Raw genomic sequence first — 9,704 nt, 5'->3', positions numbered from 1 at the left:
AACTAGAAAGTACACCTGAGTTACAACTCCCCGACAGTCCATGACCCAAACTGTGCTACAAGCCTATCAGCACATTGGTGTGAATTAATGCATAGCCTATTTATACTCCCTCGGGGCACAAGGGTGGTAAACACGTGCATTGTGATTAGCTTTGTTCTGAAGTTTGTGGCTCTGTTCCATGTGCAGCATTTGGCCTTGGAACTGTGCTGAGTCCATGCAGAAGCACAGCACTACACCATGGTGCCAGACCGAGGAACAAGAAGAACATTTCTGCATTTGACCCTGCTGCGGTCTGCAAGGCTTTGTGGTCTGCCACATTTTTCCATTTTGCAAGGGGAAATCAAACCTCCTTCCCTGACCTCATTTGGTACTTGGTCACTGGCCTGTCTTCTCAGTGTCATTGAAACCATGGTGGGACACATGTCTCAGCTCCCTCTAGACCAGTCTCTTGGCTCTGACTTCCCAAAAGCTGCTGCTCCTGGGTTCCTCTGCATTGAGAAGAAAAGTCAAACCCTGTCGCGGGTTTGCACTGCAGCATGGCTGGGGCAGAGCATGTGGAGATCATGCCAAGGCGTCATGGAGAGGTCCTGTGTCTGCTTGTCACACAACAAAACATAGTGCCTTGCTTTGGGGGAGATGGGAGAGTTCAAATGAACTCTTTCTCTACCAAGCCATCAATATCACATAAAGGAGGAGTGAGTGCATACCAAGAGCAGTTTTAGCTGCCAACTTGGTGGCAGTCTTGAATGAGGAGCCTCTTGGCCATGGAAGGTGGAAGGTAAGTTGCAGCTCTCTCCGGTGTCCCTTCTGCACTGTGCCTGCCTTTGCAAACATCCTAAATGTGAGCTGTAAGACCAGGTGGACTTTCTGGCTGCAAGGACCCACAGGCGAATTTAGCCAAAGGGACTGGATACATCCCCTTTAAAAAGCCACCAGTGTCAGCGTCTGCAGCATGGGGAATGAAGCTCAAAATAAATGATCCTTGAACTCGATGTTTCTAAGAGCAATTATAAAGTGAGGGGAATGCAGCACAGCCTGCTGCGACCTCCGCCAACCTCTGCACAAACCCCAGAGCGCTAAAAAGCCCTGGCGCCGTGTCGGGTAGTTATAGCTGTCACCGTAGCTGTCACCTCGTGGTTTTGCTCTCGCTGTGCAATGGACAGAAGTGAGAAGTGGGACTTGCATTGCTACCTGTGACGTGAAACGCAGCTCAAGCTACGAGTTCACACATATGGTCTGCAGGGCCTTGGAAAGGGGAGACTTGTGACTCCCACGTGGGCTCTCCATCCCTGGGGAGGTCCAGAACTGCCCTTCCAGACCCTCCTCTTCTCCCTTTTTCCCTGGATGTTTCTGATCTCACCCATCCTCTCAGGGCACGGCTGCAGGGAAGGGACAGCTCCCTGATCACCACCAGCCCGGGGCACACCACAGCCCCGTGCAAAGCTGACCTGGGTCTTTTGCGTGAGGAAACGTGCGGTTCAGCTGATGCCGCCAATTGTCATCCCGCGTGCTCACGCTTGCACGCCACGCGTGGCTTATCCTGTCCCTGCGCCTGCAATCTCGAGTAATGGGGCCTGACACGTGTGTTTTTCCAGAACACAATCTCTTCAGATCAAATTAATTCTGTGATTTCCATCTGCTTCCTCCTCTGCATAAATGATGAAGACTTCCTGAAGCTAACGGCCAAGCTTGCTCAAAGCTGGGACATTAAAATTAATCTTTTGTTCTTGGGTACTTTCTGCAGCCCGATGACTCTGGGTACTGCTTCTCCCCTCTCACCCGCAGACCCGTGGGTCCCCACGCTGTGGGCAAAGAGGCATTTTAGGGGGGGAGAGGAGGGCAGGGCAGGGTGTGAAGTGACTTGTCTGTGGGTTTGAGCCTGCCTGCAGGCTCACACTGAAAGGTCTCTGCCGAGAGCTGCCCTGCTGAGTTGCTGCCTGTGCGTGGGGCAAGGGCAGCGCTGTGGGTCCAGCCTGGGGTCCACCAGAAGCAGCCGCACAGGAGCCTGCAGCTGCATCCCACCCCCAGTCCAAGGGCGAGGCCGGCGGTCACCCCGGCGTTTCTGAGGACATGGTAACTGAGGACTGTGTTTAAAAACACCAGACAATCTCTCCTTCCCAATTTGAGGGGGTGCTCGCTGAATAGGATGTTTGTATTTGAGCCCTAGCAATGCTGTGTCCTGTAGGTCCTCTTTGCATTAAGAGGAACTGAGATTTTGATGGGAACATCTTGTATTGTGCATGCATTTCCCCTCTCCCGCTTATCAGGGGTTGCATCATGTTGCTTATATTAAAGTCTAAAATACAGATGAAGCTGTGAAGCATGAATACTAAATGCTGCTCATCAGTAGATACCCCAGAAGCACATCTCATTAATAAAGGGTATTGGGTGAATAAAAAGCCTTTTACATCCTGATAAAGACATTTTTGTTCACTGCTTTAGCAAAATATAGGGTTGGGTCTGAGCCAGGATGTTTTTATTTTTGTGTGGATCTACACTTGCATTTTCTCATGTCTAGTTTTATAACCTGACTGCATTGTTAGTATAAGTAGTGCTGGCACCACAAAATTTTCATAGCCTATAAAAGGCATGGAGCAGAAGTCTAGAGAACATACCCTGCATCTGTGTCCCACCTGCAGTGCAACCACCAGTACTTATCTTACAGGTAGGATGTCTCTCGACCAGAGATCTCAAAGCCCTTGGTGCGGTGTATTCCTTCTTTTTTAAAAAATGCTAATCATGTCCTTATCTAGCTCTTTGTTTGAGGAAGATGTAGCGTCCTGGTGCCGAGCTGCAGCTTTCTTGGCTTGCTCTGCTCACCGGGTGGGTCTGTTCTAGTGGGATTGTTAAGTGTGTTGGATTTTAAAGTAATTAGTTAAAAATTTACAAACCTGAGCGTGTGATCTTCATGCTTATTTCAGTATCACCCCTCAGAGACCGGTCTGGCTGATGCTTTCGGTAGGGTCTAGTGCCTCCCTCGTTCAGAAGGTGTGTTGCCTCGCAGCAAGAGGGAAAACATCTGTAGCCACATCTGCCTCATTGCACCCCTCTGTTCTAGCACTGGGTTTATTTGCATCTGCTTTTGTGTCCTCCTTTTGCCTGCAAGTTGTGAGGTCTACATCCCTGTTACACAAGCTAACGTTGTCGGTGTTTTCCTTCTTGATTGTTCTGCGTGGAATTTAGATTCCACTAGCAGCATTTAGATTATGTCATCGCAAATTTTAAGTGTTTTTCTTGGCTGCAGGTTTGATTTTCTTGGCATTGCAGTTAGGGCATCTTTGTACACTTGCTAGCTGCACTCTCCGTTTCCCCTTTTGTGCACCTTGCGCTTGCCGCTGCAAATGCAAACTGCAAAGTACTTATTTTGCAATTCTTTCCTTGCTTGTTCACAAAGGCTAACGCAATTCCTCTTCCCCTTTAATTTTTGTATGTCAGTACTTATCAATTTAGGATTAAAGTTGTCCTTATAGTATTTACGTGAAATCTTTAAAGTTTTCTTTTTGATAGCAGCGTCTAGAAGATCCAGGCAAGGATCAGGAACAATTTGTGCTGGTTCTGCACAGACAAAACCCAACGCTCCTGGTCCCCAAATGCTTCTGCTGTAACGTTCACATGGGACAACAGAGGGGTACAGACAGGAAAACAGATGCATCAAGAAATGATGATGCAGCATTACCCAGCGTGATAGACATAACATGCTTGGCACTAACCATTTCCAGTCCTTTGTGAGCTGTGCAAAGGGATTTCAAAGGAACTGTGAAGGGTAACTAGGTACTTTTGAGTGTTTTTCATCACTGCATCCGCAGCTCTACTGTCACACTTTGCTTGTCCTTCTCTGGATGTGCACCTTCCCAACAGAATTGATTTAGGATTGTATTTTTTCCCTGGGCTGTTTAGCAAACCCTGCTCCTTACTCCTGGCAGTTCTGCTTTCAAGGTGTCTCCAGCTTCCAGATTAGGGTAGGGCTTTTGGTGGATTCATTCAAATCCTCACATTTTTCATCCCTGATACTATTAAAACACAATCTGCCCTTTCTTGTACCAGCTGACAGTCAAATCAGACGCATACGGTTTGCCCGTACAGTTGCGTTTTCTTATATTACCAATTATATTTCTTGCCTGTGCTTTTTGTTAAACAAAAACAAAGCAATCACCCTCAAACTCCCCAATCTTTTTCTCCTCTAAACCCATCAGAAATCCTATAAAGGCTTCGAGCTAGAATCTGCATTTTCCTTTTCTTCCCCCTGCCCATATATTGCTATTTCTGTGCTCTCTGCCCCGGCACTCCCGGCTCTCAGCTGCCACAGCCGCAGCACGTGGCTCGGGACGGCCCGGTGCCGGCTCCCGGGACAGCCGCAGGGGCGAGCATGGTGTGTGCCATACTTCCCCCAACACGGAGCAAATTTGCCAAACTCTCAGCCTCCAGGAACCTAGTAGCAAACTAGAAATGCAAGCAGCGTGCTGTCCTCATGACTTCTTGTCATAACATATAGGAAGACACAGGAAGAAAATTGGCCCAGCGATTACTCTGCGAAAAAGCGGCGCTGGAAGCACGAGGTTTAACTCAGGGGATGGTCCCGGCACTGCCGTCGTGTCCTGCTCCTTGGTGGAAACACAACATGAGTAACCACGAAGCTGAGTGAGGTCTGGCAGGGTCTCTGGCTCCTGTGCAGGCAGCAAACTCCCAGAAGCACAGAGAAGAAAGAGGGGAAGGGAAAATTGATGGGGTTGGGAGCCAATGCACAGCCCAGCGCAGGCAGACGCTTCCCAGAAGGAACCTCCAAAGTAAATATGATTGTGCAAGCCATTTCTGTGCCATGTTGCAAAGAGAGCCAGAATTTTCTGGGGTTTTTTTCATATATAAACCCACTCAAAAATGCATGTTCTGGATGCCCTGGGTTGAACAAGGAGAAGTTAAGATCATGCTGTCAGCTGTGTTCCTGATCTGGGCTTGCAGCACCCCAAGTTCATTCTGCAGAGGAGAGGAGAAGCTGTGCTACTCCAAAAGCAAGTGGGGTTTGCTTTTGTGCCAGAATAGCCTTTTTAAAAAAAAAAACAACTTCCCCCTCCCCCCCCCAACTCTTAGCCTTTTACCAGCTAGCCAGTTCCCAGCCCCTTCCTCTCCCTAAACGTGGATTTTAAGCCTTTTCTGCGTATCGCGGCCAGGCAGCTCCCGCAGCCCGAGGAGCCCGGGGGGCAGCTGGCGCGGGCTGAGCTCGAGGCAGCGCTGGGGAGGGGTAAGCACGCGCGGGGGCTGCTCACGCCACTTCTCACTGGTTTAGCACGCCTGACCAGCCTGTTTTCCAAAACCATAATTAACAATACCCAGCCCAAGTTTGCCTTCTTCCGAAACCCATCAAGGACACAAACCCAAACTGAACCAAGGGGGGTTTGTTGTTTTTTTTTTTTTTTTTTTTGTTGTAAGCATGATGTTTTCAGAAATAAACTCTTTGTTCAGGCCTAGCCTCACTGTGTCACGAACCTGCCCAATTCCTCAATTCACAGGCAAACAGCAGGTAGGAAAGTCCCACAAAAGAAAGGCTCGTCACAGGGTCTGCTGCTCCACCTTCCTGACAGCACAAGCTCGGTTTCCTGCTTCCCAAGGAGCAAATCTTCATGGATTCAGCCGATGAGCCAGCAGGTTGGTAAGGGAACAGGAGGTCCTTCAACATCCCCGTGCTCTTGCGTGTATCAGGTCCCTGGTGCCCAGAAGACTGAAAAATTGAGGGAACCATCTCATGTTAGAAAATACATTAATTTCTCATCTTTATATATACGTACAAGTGATCAGGACCCTGGCTGACCTCCCTGGCAGCCATGCGCGAGACAGGTTCCTCACTGGTCACAAGGTGCCCGCACAGAAGATGGTGCCCAGCTGGGAGCTGCTCCTCCGTGCCCCGGTCCAGCACGGCAGGGACAGAGCCTGCGAGGCTGCTCTGAGTCACCCTTTGGAAGGGCCTCGCTTCCTTGCGCTCTGATCCAAGGCTGCTTTCTTGGCAGAAACCTCCCACAGCAGCCAGTGGTAAACTCGCTGCTTTGGGTTGGGAGGGTTGGTCGGTTTGGTTTTTTTCCAGTGTTTGCTCTGATACACAATTAATTAAACGTAAGTGCCTCCACTTACTGCTCTCTAGAGAAACGCTGCTGGCTTGCATGCCCTGGTCTTTGGGGACATTTCTATTGTTTCAGTTGCCACCAAAGCCAAGGAAAGCTAAATTGCGCTCTCCTTCAGTGCGATGAGAGGCAGCTCGCCCGCCACCGTGCCTCAGCGTGGCTTGGGGTTGCCTAAACATTTTCTTTAATGAGACACGCTGCAGTGGATTTGGCATTACAAGGTGACCACTACCAGTAAGGTCTGGGCTCTGTCACCAACCCAAGCAAGGTCAAATCAGTTTGAAATAGTTGACTGGTCTTTCACCGTCAACAAGCAGCCTTGGAAGATTGCAAGGAAAGTCTGAGAGGGAAATGGTTTGACGTAATTCAGGTAACAAAAAAATGTAATCTGTGAGCCTCGTGCTACAGGCTTACTGCCAGAACTGTCACATCTCTTTTCCAAGGGCTTCATCTGCCCGAGGAGCGAAGGTAACTCGATCCAAGCTGTGTTTTGTCAGGTCCTGGTTTAGAGGTACACCTACATTTCTGAAGTGCCAGCGTAGTAGTCGTTCCCTGCCAGCAGCCTGTCTCAATGCATTTGGTATCGGGCTTGCATGGCCCAAAAAACCCCACGAGGGCTTCAAAGCATGGTGTCTGGGACCACGGATACCAGATCGGTGGCTGCTCACTTCACCAGATTGGCTTACGAAGCAAAGGCTTTCCTCCTCCAGTCCTTGCTGATGGAAAATGCCTGCTTGGCTCCAGCTGGATCTTTCTAGAGCCCAGAAATGTCTGATTAAAGCCAAATGAAACAAGGGGCTATGGATGCTGGGGGAGGGTTTACCTGGAGCAGTGCAGGGGTTCTGCTGCCAGCCGTCCTGCCTCACTCGAGGAGCTCTGTCCCCGCAGCGTGGAGGATGTGGGAGCTGAGCAACCACCTCCAACACGCTGCAGGTCACAGCGTGGCGTTGCCAGGGAAAACGTGTACTCCTTGCTTTGCCTCAAAAGGCTGAGCAGGGACCAGCAGCAGGTCGGGTTCCAGAGTCCATCTAATCAATATTTCTCTCATCATCTAATTACTAAGGTGAAAACCGACTGGCTGATTAGTACACGCCACTGACAGCATTAACAGGTTACAGCTCTGAGCCCGAGGTCGGTGTTTTTCAGCCTGTTTGACTTGCCAAATTTTCCAGGGAATTTGCAGACCCACGAAACAGGTTTAGCTGACTGGCACTAGGCTTGATTTTCTCAGCCCATAACTTGGTGATACGCTGCTTCAACCCACTGTGTTGATGTAAGGGATTCTCACCTTACTCGTCTCCCCTATGCCAGGCACTGACTGGAGTTAAAATAATTTCAGATCTAACCATTTCTCAGAGTATTTTTAACCAGCTGCGTTCACTGTGCAGCCTCACAAACCTTTCTGTCTGCCTGCAGACCACAGCTTGAAGAAAACATTGCCCTGCATTCGCGCCTTGCTTGAAGCCATCTCCATCTTTGAAGGCAGCACCAGTTCGTGACGAACCACAGGTCAGAGGGCCCAGGGCAGCATTTAGGAACTCGCTAGCTGCACCAACGGGAAGGGCTGTGCCTGCTAGGCTGGGCTCACCTACCTCATGTCAGACACCAGCATTTTGGTTAGAGCTCACAGACTTCTCTGTGCTTTCCTTTGCTGTTTTTCCTTAGTCCACATGCATAGGATTATTTTTTTAATTAGAAACTTCTTAGGAAGCCCATAGCTTTTCAGACCAGAACAGATTCAGCCATCAGTGAGGTGCTTCACTTGAGGCATTAGAGCACCCCACTGAGATCAGTGGGCGGCTGCACGTGGTAAAGAGCCCTGCAAAACCTGAAGGCCAGCGGGTTTTCTGACTATAGGGCATCCACCGGAGCAGAACAACAACAAACACATCTAAGGGCTTATTTACACACTTTGGATGAGAACAACTTGTTCAGCAGCACCCTTCTACTGTAACAGTTACATTTATGCATGCAAAAATCTTGCAAAATCTGGCACAGACCCACTGTGGTTTAATGCAAAATAGCCTAAAAGCAACCGCAACAACAAAACCCCAACCATACCTCTCTATTAAAAAAACCCCTTAAAATAGAGCAAGGAGGGAGAGAAAAATAGCAGCGCTGATTTCCTCTTTCACAGTCAGCTAGACAAGTACACTGCTGGCATTAGGTTATATATTTATTACCCAACAGCTCCAGTATCGGACCGGCTTGCTTCAATACTGAGTAGTTAACACTACTGTGCCGTGAGAACCCTTCCTCTGCACATATACAGACCTATCTGTAAAACAAGGGTGAGAAATTGTTTGCCAAATGGCTACTTGCATATACCACCAAAGTCAAAATTAATATTTGAGGAAGTTTAGCATCAGGCTGTTATTTCCAAACAGCAGCACTGAGTGCTTGGGGAGCACAAATAAATCTTGATTTTTGGTCACATCCATCAGCAAAAGCGTATCTACTACCGGTGGAAAAGGCTGGAAGAAAAACAGTGACTTGCAAACAATTCCAGCAAAGGGCCATAAAGGTAACAGTAACCAGAAAACTTACTGACCCTGGGAAGCTAGTGGTAGTTTTCCATTAAATTCCAACAGAAAATAGGACACGTCCTTCTCTCACTTAAGGTACTCTGGGAGATACTAGAATAAGCTCTGTAAGTTATCCCCTTCATGATATTACTTCTTCCCTGTCTCCCTACAATCAGGATGCAAGGGCAGGACAACCCATACAAACCTGATTCCCAGATTTTTAATGTAAGTACAGCCACAGTGAACAGCCAGCAACCGGACAGCATCACTTCTTATTTTATTAAAACAATACTATCATGGCTAAAAACCGAACTAAATTAGACCTCTGCAAGGGGGCAAATAAACCAGAGCATCAAATCATGTCCCAGATGTGGAGCTGTGGCCAAGAGAACCAGCCCTTGCTACTGGGACTGCAGGATTGTCAAATTCACAGGACACAAGGGAAAGAGAGGACTCTGGTATCAAGGCCGCTCACCAGGATTGACAGCAGCTCACAGCAGTACTTTACTGTGGCACACCTATCACCTGCCCTTAGGATGGAAAAGTCTCACCCAGTTTCCAAGAATGAAGTACAGTATGAAAGGTGTGCAACCCTGTTTTCCCTAGCTTTGCTGTTAAAACTGACTCACAGTACCAGAGGCATGCAGCAAAGATGCACTGCCACCTCTTGTTTAGATAGTGCAATAGAAAAGTACAGGCTGGCAGCAAGCGTTGCCCTGCGGAGCCGTGGGTAGCAGTGCTGCCTCACACCACAGCTCGTATTATAGAGTTATACAGAGTTATATCCACTTGAGGGGAAACAAGAAGGGGCTTTTAATGGTGCCCTCCTACCACCCATGCCGGCAGGAACAGTCTGCTGGCAATTAAGCTGCTTTTAGCCCAGAGTAGGTGTTTACCAGCATCATGAGGACATTACTGTGCTGTGAGAAGGGGGACTCCCACTCACTAAAGATCCAACTAGGAGCAGCCTGTCGCCACCACCACCAGCCTTCACCGAGAGCTATCAGCACAATCCTGAGCTAGGCAGCAGTAAATCAGCAACGGTACGAACCACAGACCCAAACCAGAC

This window comes from Grus americana, chromosome 7, assembly GCF_028858705.1.
Source record: "Grus americana isolate bGruAme1 chromosome 7, bGruAme1.mat, whole genome shotgun sequence".
Taxonomy (NCBI): Eukaryota; Metazoa; Chordata; class Aves; order Gruiformes; family Gruidae; genus Grus; species Grus americana.
The sequence above is the reverse complement of the archived record's forward strand: the minus strand, read 5'-3'. Positions refer to the sequence as shown.